General features: G+C 44.4%; 1 protein-coding gene across 3 annotated transcripts in view; it reads left to right on the top strand.

Annotated features, from left to right (window-relative positions):
* Positions 1 to 13,670, top strand: part of SLC6A19 (solute carrier family 6 member 19) — a 966,903-nt gene that overhangs the window by 411,038 nt on the left and 542,195 nt on the right. The gene's annotated exons all lie outside the window — the stretch shown is intronic.

Raw genomic sequence — 13,670 nt, forward strand, 5'->3', positions numbered from 1 at the left:
GCAGACAACGCCATAATAAGCATGAGCATCCCCCTAATGTGTCTGCTGATGCAAAGTTTGACGCACATAAAGGATCAGGTGTCTGCAGCTGAGGAAGAGGAAAGCCTTGATGACAGTCAGCCATTGTCTGGCCAGGGCAGTGTACAGGACGAGTTAGCGGGCGAAGAGGAGGAGGAGGACGAGGAGGATGATGGGGATGATTATATTTTTAATGAGGAAGCTTTTCCGGGGCCAGTGGAAATTGGTGGCGCGGCAAGGCCGGGTTCTGGTTTTTGGAGGGACACAAGTGACGTGGATTTGCCTGAAGCTGCCCCTCAACCAAGCACAACCGCAGATTTGAGAACTGGAACTTTGGCCCACATGGCGGATTATGCCTTACGTATCCTCAAAAGGGACACACGCATAACTAAAATGATGAACGATGACGATTACTGGTTGGCCTGCCTCCTTGATCCTCGCTATAAAGGCAAATTGCAAAATATAATGCCACATGAGAACTTGGAACTAATATTAGCAACCAAACAATCAACTCTTGTTGACCGTTTGCTTCTGGCATTCCCTGCACACAGCGCCCGTGATCGTTCTCACACAAGCTGCAGGGGCCAGCAGACCAGAGGAGTTAGAGGGGCAGAAATCAGAAGTGGCGTTGGCCAGAGGGGTTTTCTGACCAGGTTGTGGAGTGATTTTGCTATGACCGCAGACAGGACAGGTACTGCAGCATCAATTCAAAGTGACAGGAGACAACATTTGTCCAGTATGGTTACAAACTATTTTTCATCCCTTATCGATGTTCTCCCTCAACCGTCATTCCCATTTGATTACTGGGCATCAAAATTAGACACCTGGCCAGAATTGGCAGAATATGCATTGCAGGAGCTTGCTTGCCCGGCAGCTAGTGTCCTATCAGAAAGAGTATTCAGTGCTGCAGGTTCAATACTAACAGAAAAAAGGACTCGTCTGGCTACCCAAAATGTAGATGATCTAACCTTCATTAAAATGAACCACAACTGGATTTCGAAATCTTTTGCCCCACCTTGCCCGGCTGACACCTAGCTTTCCTATGAAAAGGTCTTGCCTGTGGACTATTCTGAATGCCTTTTCCAATCTCGTAATTTTCTGCACCTGATTGTCCAGCATACGACATGTTTACACCTCACTAAATGGCCAAACTCCCCACACGGGGCCGTGGTATCGACACTTGGCGACAGCACCCGTGAGAGTGCTGTTTGTCTGAAGAGGTGGGTGTGCCCGCTTTTGGTCGATGGCACTGCCACTGGGTCCCTCCTAGTACAATAAAGTGTCTCTGGCGGTGGTGGTGCGCACCCAACGTCAGACACACCGTTGTAATATGAGGGGCCCTGGGCCTGTACCGCCGGCCACAAGACAGTTCCCCCCCCCCAGCTCAAACAGTGCTCTACCACTTGCAAAATTATCTCACAGCTCCACCAATGTTTAGTCTATGCGCTGACATCCTTCAATGCCTGCCACTGACAATACCATTGTATTGACATTTTTGTTATGTTAGGCCTTCGAAGCCTGTCTGCGGTCACTCCTTCCACTATGCCTCCACTGACCACACCACTGCTGCCCGTGTACCCCTGGAACCAATTTAAAATTGCCTACAGCCAGCCCAATTTTTTTATTTTAGGCCTTCGATGCCTGTCTGCGGTCCGTTCTTTCTACTACTACTACACTGACCAGGCCACTGCTGCCCGTGTACCCCTGGAACCAATTTAAAATTGCCTACAGCCAGCCCAATTTTTTTATTTTAGGCCTTCGATGCCTGTCTGCGGTCACTACTTCCACTATGCCTCCACTGACCACACCACTGCTGCCCGTGTACCCCTGGAACCAATTTAAAATTGCCTACAGCCATGTGTTATTATTTTAGGCCTTCGATGCCTGTCTGCGGTCACTCCTTACAATATGCCTCCACTGACCACACCACTGCTGCCCGTGTACCCCTGGAACCAATTTAAAATTGCCTACAGCCATGTGTTATTATTTTAGGCCTTCGATGCCTGTCTGCGGTCACTCCTTCCACTATGCCTCCACTGACCACACCACTGCTGCCCGTGTACCCCTGGAACCAATTTAAAATTGCCTACAGCCAGCCCAATTTTTTTATTTTAGGCCTTCGATGCCTGTCTGCGGTCCGTTCTTTCTACTACTACTACACTGACCAGGCCACTGCTGCCCGTGTACCCCTGGAACCAATTTAAAATTGCCTACAGCCATGTGTTATTATTTTAGGCCTTCGATGCCTGTCTGTGGTCACTCCTTCCACTATGCCTCCACTGACCACACCACTGCTGCCCGAGTACCCCTGGAACCAATTTAAAATTGCCTACAGCCATGTGTTATTATTTTAGGCCTTCGATGCCTGCCTGCGGTCACTCGTTCCACTAGGCCTCCACTGACCACACCACTGCTGCCCGTGTACCCCTGGAACCAATTTAAAATTGCCTACAGCCAGCCCAATTTTTTTATTTTAGGCCTTCGATGCCTGTCTGCGGTCACTACTTCCACTAGGCCTCCACTGACCACACCACTGCTGCCCGTGTACTCCTGGAACCAATTTAAAATTGCCTACAGCCAGCCCAATTTTTTTATTTTAGGCCTTCGATGCCTGTCTGCGGTCCGTTCTTTCTACTACTACTACACTGACCAGGCCACTGCTGCCCGTGTACCCCTGGAACCAATTTAAAATTGCCTACAGCCATGTGTTATTATTTTAGGCCTTCGATGCCTGTCTGCGGTCACTCCTTCCACTATGCCTCCACTGACCACACCACTGCTGCCCGTGTACCCCTGGAACCAATTTAAAATTGCCTACAGCCATGTGTTATTATTTTAGGCCTTCGATGCCTGTCTGCGGTCACTCCTTCCACTAGGCCTCCACTGACCACACCACTGCTGCCCGTGTACCCCTAGAACCTATTTATAATTGCATAGAGCATCCTTTTTTTAATAGTAGGCGTACAAAGTCTGTCTGCGGTTCACTATTGAACTTGTCCTCCACTGCCCAGAGCACTGCAGCTTGTGTACCCCTGTAACTTTTTTCTGCTGCAGTGAGCCACATTTTTGGTTTGAGTCCTACTACCTGTGTCTGTCTGCGCCACTCAATTCAGCTGTGTTCCTTTGAAAAAAGCTGAGCGTCAATAGTCTTGTTTTCAGCCTCTAGGAATTTTAAAACTGCATTGGGTGTACAACTTTGGTAGGGCCTACTAACGGTGTCTGCCTCCCCAAGGTGTTCCCCAGGATTCCTCTCCATTGCTTCAATCTTCATGCTCTCGTTTAGTAGTTGTTGGAAACTACGCTGCATTAGGCCTAAAAATTGGGTATGGGGTGTAGAGAGATGGTGTGTTCCACTCCAAGGTGTTCTCCAGGTTGCCTTTCCTGAGCTTCGATCTTCTGGCTCTCGTTTAGTAGTTGTTGGAAACTACGCTGCATTAGGCCTACAAATTGGGTATGGGGTGTAGAGGGATGGTGTGTTCCACTCCAAGGTGTTCCCCAGGTTTCCTCTCCATTGCTTCGATCTTCATGCTCTCGTTTAGTAGTTGTTGGAAACTACACTGCATTAGGCCTACAAATTGGGTATGGGGTGTAGAGAGATGGTGTGTTCCAGTCCAAGGTGTTCTCCAGGTTGCCTTTCCTGAGCTTCGATCTTCTGGCTCTCGTTTAGTAGTTGTTGGAAACTACGCTGCATTAGGCCTACAAATTGGGTATGGGGTGTAGAGAGATGGTGTGTTCCACTCCAAGGTGTTCTCCAGGTTGCCTTTCCTGAGCTTCGATCTTCTGGCTCTCGTTTAGTAGTTGTTGGAAACTACACTGCATTAGGCCTACAAATTGGGTATAGGGTGTAGAGAGATGGTGTGTTCCACTCCAAGGTGTTCTCCAGGTTGCCTTTCCTGAGCTTCGATCTTCTGGCTCTCGTTTAGTAGTTGTTGGAAACTACACTGCATTAGGCCTACAAATTGGGTATGGGGTGTAGAGAGATTGTGTGTTCCACTCCAAGGTGTTCTCCAGGTTGCCTTTCCTGAGCTTCGATCTTCTGGCTCTCGTTTAGTAGTTGTTGGAAACTACACTGCATTAGGCCTACAAATTGGGTATGGGGTGTAGAGAGATCGTGTGTTCCACTCCAAGGTGTTCTCCAGGTTGCCTTTCCTGAGCTTCGATCTTCTGGCTCTCGTTTAGTAGTTGTTGGAAACTACACTGCATTAGGCCTACAAATTGGGTATGGGGTGTAGAGAGATCGTGTGTTCCACTCCAAGGTGTTCTCCAGGTTGCCTTTCCTGAGCTTCGATCTTCTGGCTCTCATTTAGTAGTTGTTGGAAACTACGCTGCATTAGGCCTACAAATTGGGTATGGGGTGTAGAGAGATCGTGTGTTCCACTCCAAGGTGTTCTCCAGGTTGCCTTTCCTGAGCTTCGATCTTCTGGCTCTCGTTTAGTAGTTGTTGGAAACTACACTGCATTAGGCCTACAAATTGGGTATGGGGTGTAGAGAGATGGTGTGTTCCACTCCAAGGTGTTCCCCAGGTTTCGTCCACATTGCTTCGGTCTTCCGACTCTCGTTTAGTAGTTGTAGAAAACTACACTGCATTAGGCCTACAAATTGGGTATGGGGTGTAGAGAGATGGTGTGTTCCACTCCAAGGTGTTCTCCAGGTTGCCTTTCCTGAGCTTCGATCTTCTGGCTCTCGTTTAGTAGTTGTTGGAAACTACACTGCATTAGGCCTACAAATTGGGTATGGGGTGTAGAGAGATCGTGTGCTCCACTCCAAGGTGTTCTCCAGGTTGCCTTTCCTGAGCTTCGATCTTCTGGCTCTCGTTTAGTAGTTGTTGGAAACTACACTGCATTAGGCCTACAAATTGGGTATGGGGTGTAGAGAGATGGTGTGTTCCACTCCAAGGTGTTCCCCAGGTTTCCTCTCCATTGCTTCGATCTTCATGCTCTCGTTTAGTAGTTGTTGGAAACTACGCTGCATTAGGCCTACAAATTGGGTATGGGGTGTAGAGAGATGGTGTGTTACACTCCAAGGTGTTCTCCAGGTTGCCTTTCCTGAGCTTCTATCTTCAGGCTCTCATTAAATTGTGGTTAAATGGAACAACTGCATTTGGCGTACTAGTTGGTTTGGGGCCTACTATCGGTGTCTGCCACTCCTTGCTGTTCTCCTCCACTGAACAAAGCTGTGCCGCCTGTTTACTACGGTTGCCAATTTTGAACTGCATTTCGACTACTTACTGATTTGGGCCTACTCTCTTTGTCAGCCTCTCATTCCAGTTGTCCTCCACTGCAATGCCCCCTGGTTAGTCCTGTGTTACCAATTTTGAACTGCATTTAGCCTACTTTATTCTTTGGGCCTATATCTGTGTTTCCTCCTCATCCTGCCCATTGCCCAGCCAGTGATAGATGAGTCTGCTGGTACATTGACCCATAACGCAAAATTCCCCGTGCACGCTACACAGCAAGATTGTGACCCTGCTGAAAGTCAGGTTCCTCTTCCCGCATACCATACCACCTTACACGGGGACAAAGAGGAAGGTGCAGATGAAAGTGCAGGTTCCTTCATCAGGTGGGGGGAGGAATACTAGTTGGCGACGTCACTGGCACAGGGCCTCTCATAGTACGCAAAAGTGTTGCTGCCGGTGGGAGGCGCCCCCGCCGTGCAAACACACCGCTGTACTTTGAGGGGCCCTGTGCCAGTGCCAATGCCAACGAGTGGGCCCCCCCTGCTTGCTCAGGATCACAGCACTTGCAAAGTTTAAATACTTACCTCTCCCTGCTCCACTGCCGTGACGTGGTCCAGATTTACGGCCCACTAATTACTTGAATCAGCCCTACCCCCCACAACTTTAGCCAAATGACCCCCAATTTAAAAATGCCTTCCAATTATTATAAGGTAAATTACGATTGACAAGCTTCTTTAACAAGAATGGATGTTTTTGCCATTAAAATGGGCAGTGTAGGTGTTTTCCTGGCCTCCACTCACTGCCGACTATGCTCCCCCATTGACTTGCATTGGGTTTCGTGTTTCGGGCGATACCCGACTTTTCGCGATAATCGGCCGATTCCACTCGACTCGACTTCTAAGATAGTCGGGTTTCGCGAAACACGGCTCGACTCTAAAAAGGTCAAGGTCGCTCAACCCTAATCATCAGTATGCCAATGACACGCAGATTTACCTATCTGTACCTGACATCACCTCCTTAGTGACCAAAATCACACGTCTTCACACCATTTCATCCTTCTTTTCTGTTCACTTTCAAAAAGTGGACATGGACAAAACAGAATACGTCATCTTTCAATCATCTCACGCTAAATAGACATGAGAGCTGTGTATGCATCATTCGGTACCACTTTAGTAAGAGGGAAAGTTTGACCAAGAGAAAAAGACATTCCCGGCCTTTTCTGCACATGTTTTGAAGCTGTGATCTTCATCTTCTTGGTGTGGATTTTGTAAATTTCAAAGTCGTCATCAATACCATCATCGTCCATATCTTGTAAAGAGGTAATCTGGTGTTTCCCAGTGTAGTGGTTATCTACGTTTAGTGGCATTCCTTTAACAGTGCTCGTTACACTATAACAATTTTTTGACTGTGACATTTGGATATTACTGGTAATATGTATGGTTGAAGATGAAGAAGCTTGTGCCATGGGTGTGTTTAGAGTTACGGATGGTGCACTCCTCTTTAAACTTATTTTTTCACAAGCATCCATCAGTTTGTTTGGTTTTCCTCCAACATTGATTTGCTTTCTCTAATTCAGCATCTCACGAATATGTTGCACTTTGCCCTTTAGACAGACACGTGCATTTTGGCAACATATTTTTGACAGGGAATTTTTAGGCCAAGTCAAACACATGCATCTGTTACATCGATCTTTTGATGGGCATGAAACACATTCTGGTAATTGGTGGTGGGTAAACAAATAATCATTGTAGGCTGTATCCTGGATCTCATACCTCCCATAGTCACCGCTGTTATTAGTCATGTATGTTCCCATTCCTGTCATCACGATGCCCCTTTTCCTGATCACTTCGTCCAACGATTCGTCCACCACTTTTTTTAAAAATGCGCCTTCCCAGCAGCAACTGTGTAGGAAACCACTTTACAGTTTTGCAAGGTGTTTATGATGACCGTAAAAATTATTATTTTTTTTTTAAATAACCCCCCATGGGGAAATGTTTGTCAGCCTATACACTGACTGTATGGGCATTACAAGTGTAGGAGACACGATCCTTTAAATTGGGCCTAGGTTTTAATGAGGCCTTCAGCAATGTCTCCACATTTTCCACCACTAGATCACCAGGTTTCACGTGTTCTGTGCTGCTACAGTCAATTTTTTGAACAGGGTGTCTATGATCCACATGAAATATTTTTAAAAAATTTACCCCCCCCCCATGAGCAAATGCTTGTCAGGTCATGCACTCCATTACAAGTCTCAGAGACCCACACCCCTACAGTGGGCCTACTTCTTAACTCTGTCTCCTGCAATGTGTCCTTTAACTGCCACTATATCACCAGGGTGAACAAGCTCTGTACGGTGAATTTTGGGCAAGGGGACTGTGATGGCACTATTTTATTTAGTACAGAAAGGACCCCACATTGGGGAATTGAGCACTAAATTACATCGGGTCTACTTCTTAACTCTGTCTCCTGCAATGTGTCCCTTAACTGCCACTAGATGACCAGGGTGAACGTGCTGTGTAGGGTGAATTTTAGGCAAGGTGGCTGTGATGGCACTATTTTATTTAGTAAATAAAGGACCCCACATTGGGGATTTGGGCATTACATTACATTGGGCCTACTTCTTAACTCTGTATTCTGAAATATGTCCTCTGCAAGTAGATCACCAGGGTGAATGTGCTCTGTACGGTGAATTTTGGGTAAGGGTCTCTGATAGCACTATTTTATTTAGGAAAAAAAGGACCCCACATTGGGGAATTGTTTGTCAGCTCATGTCCTACATTACAAGTCTCAGAGACCAACACCCCTAAATTGGGGCTACTTCTTAACTCTGTTTTCTGTTTCCAGCAATGTCTCTTCCTTATCTCTGACATGACCTGGGTGAATGTGTTCTATACTTTTATAGGCCACAGAATTTTGAGCAAGGGGGGCTGTGATGGCAATAGTATATTTTTAAAAAAGGTACCCCCCATTAGTGAAACCACATCCTTGTTGGCAAAGACATCATAACATTTGTGTACCTTAGAGAGCTCACTTGAAAAGCTCCTTTTTGTGTTGCCTGGTTGCTCACATTGGACACAATACACTTCATATAAATTTGATAAAGCAATGCTGTTAGTTTGGCTTGGTAGTTCATTACAAATATTTCTTTGACGACTATATTAGTTTTTCTCCTTGAGAGCGATAACTTTGGCTGCCTAAAATGTACAAATGGCGAATATACAAATGGCGATTTGGAATCCAGATTAAAATACTGTATACGAAATGCATTCAGACAATCACATAGCTGCATTTCTTATAAAACATTTACAGATGTGACAGACAATGCTCATGGTGGCACAATCTTGAGAAATGTTTGTTCACAAACAGTTCTAAGCCTCTATATGTTTGCTGTTTTTCATTGAAAAACATTAAGGTTTACTGAAACTTTGCTTGTGGTGGTTTGATCAAAACCCTTGTGGCTTTTATTTTCTAGGGGTTTATGGCCCCTCATCTGATGACTCCATGACATCTCAGTTTCATACAACCTTGAAAGCTGGCCACTTGAAGGGCTGAGTGAAACTAGAGTTACTACATAGTATAAATCACTATATAAGTCCATAGAAGCATTACTAAGACAGATGCCAAAACTGGGTACCTGTACACGTACAGTGTGCTGATACCTGCATAATTGGGGACGCCCATGCAGTGTAGGTAATCTCCCAGGGGTTTTCTCTCTTGGTGTTGCTTCTCTGATATTCCAGACGGATGATGTTTAAAAGCCTCTTGTGGATGATGCAAGTATACTGTATGCAGTTAATCTTCATATATACATAATCACTATATGTATTTAATCCTTGTACTGTATGTACTTATTAACCTCTGTATGTTAACATATACAAAAGTGTACGTACTCACACTATTCAATCATACTATTCCTTGATTTTTGTAGTTTGCAATATTTGTATGTTAACATATACAAAAGTGTACGTACTCACACTATTCAATCATACTATTCCTTGATTTTTGTAGTTTGCAATAAAATTGCATTGTATTGCAAGTATTAGCCTTATTTAAAGCCGTATCTGAATCTTAGTGTTAAAAACATGGCAAATATAATGGCCAAATTCTCCTGTAAATAATTCTGCAAAGAGGGAACCATCATACCATTAAAAAATACGAGTGTATTTCCATGGGCCCATCCAGTATGTGGGTTCCAAGGCGTAATGGGATGCATATGCCTATGCAGCAGGGCTGGCCTTGTTGCCAATGTGTAAAACAAAGGAGTACGGGAGTACAAAATTAATATTGCAAAGTGGATTTTCATGGGCCCATCCAGTATGTAGGTTCCAAGGCGTAATGGGGTGCATATGACTGACTATGCAGCAGGGCTGGCCTTGCTGCCAATGTGTAAAACAAAGGAGTATGGGAGTACAAAATGCATATTGTGAAGTGGATTTTCATGGGCCCATCCATTATGTGGGTTCCAAGGCGTAATGGGGTGCATATGACTATGCAGCAGGGCTGGTTTTGCTGCCAATATGTAAAGCAAAGGAGTACGGAGTACAAAAAGCATATTGTGAGGTGGATTTTCCTGTGCCCATCCAGTATGTGGGTTCAAAGGCTTAATGGGGTGCATATGAATTGGTAGCAGGGCAGGCCTTGAATTCAATGCAACACTTTTTCAGGAGTTACCCCTGGACATCTTATAAAAGGGGTATTCTGGTGTGTCGTAATTCTTGGCAGCCCATCCACTCACAGCATAGGCTACAAGTTTAGTAGACCCACTGTTTAATAATGGCCCTTTAAGAAGAATAATGTCGCCTGATGCACCAGTAAAAATAGGCTCTGTGATTTTAAGAGTCACTCCTTCATAAACGAAACAAGATGGGTCTGCTTATGTGTCACACACCACATGGCCAGCTAGGGTTGTTAAATGTTACAATGACATTTCCCAGTGAATGCATTTGTAGTGGTTGAAAGCAATGTTAAAGTGGAAAAACGCTTCAAAAACGCTGCATCTTAACTAAGCCCAAGTGGGGGAGGAACATTTTGGTCTGGGGTTAATAATTTGGCCTTACAGGCAAGTCATTAACCTGCAAAGAATGTACCTTAACATATTTCCCAGCAAAATCCGTTTTGGTTTTGTTTTAGTGTGGCTTATGTTGCACCGTGAAAAATGGCATGAATCTCGGAAAAAAAGGTTTACAGCTGTGAACTAGGAGTCAAGAATGCTTCCAGGTGTGATCCCCATGATGTTCCTGTGTAATTTCAGCAGTGTTTCCATAATTTTCAGATGTTTTTAGATCTTAAAAGGACCCCCTGGGGGGATCGAGGTAAAAATACTCGGGTCTCCCATAGACTTACATTGGGCTCGTTTCTCTGGTCGAGTACCCGAGTATTCCACTCTGCTCGACCCAAGCAACGAGCACCCTAGCATTTAAGTGCTCGCTCATCACTACTGAGCATCATTTTGTTGTCTGAAGGCATTTCCACTGAAGTTGGATCAGCCTGCAATTTGATTTTCCACTTTGATTTTGAGCATCATTCCAGCTCCAGACTTCCATGGGATATTAGTTTTGATTTACATTCACCATGTTTAGGTTTTATTGTTCTCAACGCTTTCCACTATGTAATGAATAAAGATTTGCAACTGGAATATTTCATTCAGTGATATCTAGGATGTGGGATTTTAGTGTTCCCTTTATTTTATTTAGCAGTGTATATACATTTGGTACTGCTATGATTGTGCTGATCCACAAAATAAAGTTACATTTTATTTGTGCAAGCAAATAAAAAGAGTAAAATTTTAAATCTAAAAGACCACATAAAATTCTAAAAAATAGAATTGGTGTTTTTTCCTATTTCTTCTTATAAAGACTTAATAAAAGTTAGGTATTAGGTTGTGTGTAGCCCAAAATTGTGCCAAGGGCAAAAACAGCACATCCCACTAGAAACAAGACATCATAAAGCTGTGTGTACAAAAAAAAGTGTAATTGCTCTTGGAAAGGGAAAATGAAGAAAACGAAAACAAAAAATTTGTCGACTTTAAGGCCAAATTAGGCTTGGTCCTAAAGGGTTTAACTCATTTCTTATTAAATTGACTGGAGTGTCTCTGAAATTACAATGTAAGCCTCACACTGGAAGTGTATTGATGTACACTATAATATGTCCACAGCACTGTGGAAAACGTCAGCACTATGGAAGTAACTGTAATAAAATAAACAGATGAGACATGAGTAACAAATTTGAAAATCTGCAACATTTTTTCCTGATACAGGTGGATGAGATGTTTAAGGCCTCTTTCACATATTCATGTCTCCGGTAGGTGATGAGAGTGCAACATCATTGACCAGCAGTGACATCATCTCTGGCATTTTCCCATGGTCTTGAGGTCACCGTAGTTCAGCCCGGCCTCGATGATGTCACTGTTGGTTAATAATGATGCGCTCGCAGCAGCTCATTCATTAGTGGTTCTCAGCCTAGACGGTCGCATCTTGGCACCGTCAAGGTTGTAATCTATTTAGCCCCCAGACATGGATTAAGGCATGAGACATCACGACGATGGTGGATGGTGGAATTAGGCGAAGTCGTAAGTATGGTTTATTTGAGATTATGAACAGAGTCTGTGTAATTTTTTCAATTAAAGGACTTTATTCTGGCTGTGGGAGAAAAAGTAATGAGGTCTCTGGGGAGTGCTGAGGACAGGCCAGAAGGAGTGAATGGGTTAAATTAGCAATAAGTCTGTAGCAGCTCCAGCCATGAGCTCACTGGGACGGATGGAACTTACAGGTGCTGTGAATCACAGTCAAGGGAGCGCTAGGAGGTATCGCAGGGGATTAATTCTTTATTACAAAATGCATTTCGATGGCCACAACAGTCTTCATCAGGTGACAACATCTGGCTGTGTCTTTATTTACCATATAACTATAGGATTAGTAATGGAGAGGTGTCTTATAGAAACCTCTCCTTTACTGAGCCATTGGCTTGATGTCACCTGATGATACAAAGGTGAAGTCAACATCACAAATATGAACCCCACTTACCACCGCTACAGGACAAGTGGGAAGAGCCGGGCAAAGCGCCAGAATTGGTGCATGTAATAGATGTGCCTTTTCTGGGCAGCTGCAAGCTGCTGTTTTCAGGCTGGGAGGTCTATGTCAATGGCCCCTTAAAAGCCTGAAAATACTAGCCCCCAGCTGTGAGCTTTAGCAAGGCTTGTTGTCAAAAATGGGGAGGACCCCATGCTTTTTTTTTAATTATTTATTTAAATAATTAAAAAAAACAGCGTGGAGACACCGCTATTCTTGATAACCAACCTTGCTGAAGCTGACAGCTGAGGGTTGCAGCCCCCAGCTGTGAGTTGTGCCTGCTTGGTTACAAAAAATAGGGGGGGAATCTACGCAGTGTGTATCATTCATTTATTTAATTATATCGCAGGCGGTGGCTGAGGAATATCTGCTCCTGTTGTCACTATTATTAGCGGCAGCTGGGTCGAGTGATGGAAATAATAGTCCCAAAAAGCCCCTACCTTCTGTCATCTTTCTAACTTTAATATAACTCTCATCATTCTGCTCTGCTCGCGCCGATCACCAGCGGCAGAGCAAGGGAGAATGAAGAGATGCGTCTTCAGCACCTGCCACTGGGGAACAGCGCTTACTGTAGCGCTTCTTCCCCGGCGGCAGTCCATGTGGTTCTGAAGTGGCACACGGATGGCACACGGTTGCCACACATGTGTCGCAAGTAACACACACACAGGTACACGGTCACGGATATCTCCGGTACCGTTTTTTCCAGAACTGGAAGTATCAGGGCATGTGAAAGAGGCCTAAAGGTAATCTGTCACAACTTTTTTGCCTCCCCATCTGAGAACATAATGTAGTGGCAGGGACCCTGATTCCAGTGATGTGTTACTTACTGGGCTGCTTGCTGTTGTTTTGATAAAATCACTGCTTTAACAGCAGAATAATAGCCTTAGAAGGCTAGTAAAGCTACTGCCAGGTAGAGAAGCATTCGTGAGCTCTCTATAACCTCAAAACCACTGATTGGCAGCTTCTTCTGTACACTGTACATGGGCAGAAAGCTGCCAAAAAGTGGTGTTTTTGGAGTTATACAGAGTGCAACATTTAGAGAACTGCAGCAAATCAAACAGTGATTTTATCAAAATGACAGCAAGCAGCTCAGTAAATGACCAATCGCTGGAATCAGGGTCTCTGCCCCCACATGAAGCTGCTCTCAGATGGGGTTCCAAAAACCTGATGACAGAGTTCTTTTAATACCCAATCTATACTGTAATGTACTGCAAATTATTCTTGCAAAATCTGTTATAGAGAGACACAGAATGTAGATAAGTGGATTTTCCATTAATTTTCTGCCTTATATATACACATATACATATATATGGGAAGTTATAAGTCGTCTAGTTCGAGTCAAACTTTACATTTTTAGAATTGTTTCATAATATTCCAGCATGATTAGTTGGAAGATATTAGTATATTAT

This window comes from Ranitomeya imitator, chromosome 6, assembly GCF_032444005.1.
Source record: "Ranitomeya imitator isolate aRanImi1 chromosome 6, aRanImi1.pri, whole genome shotgun sequence".
Lineage (NCBI taxonomy): Eukaryota > Metazoa > Chordata > Amphibia > Anura > Dendrobatidae > Ranitomeya > Ranitomeya imitator.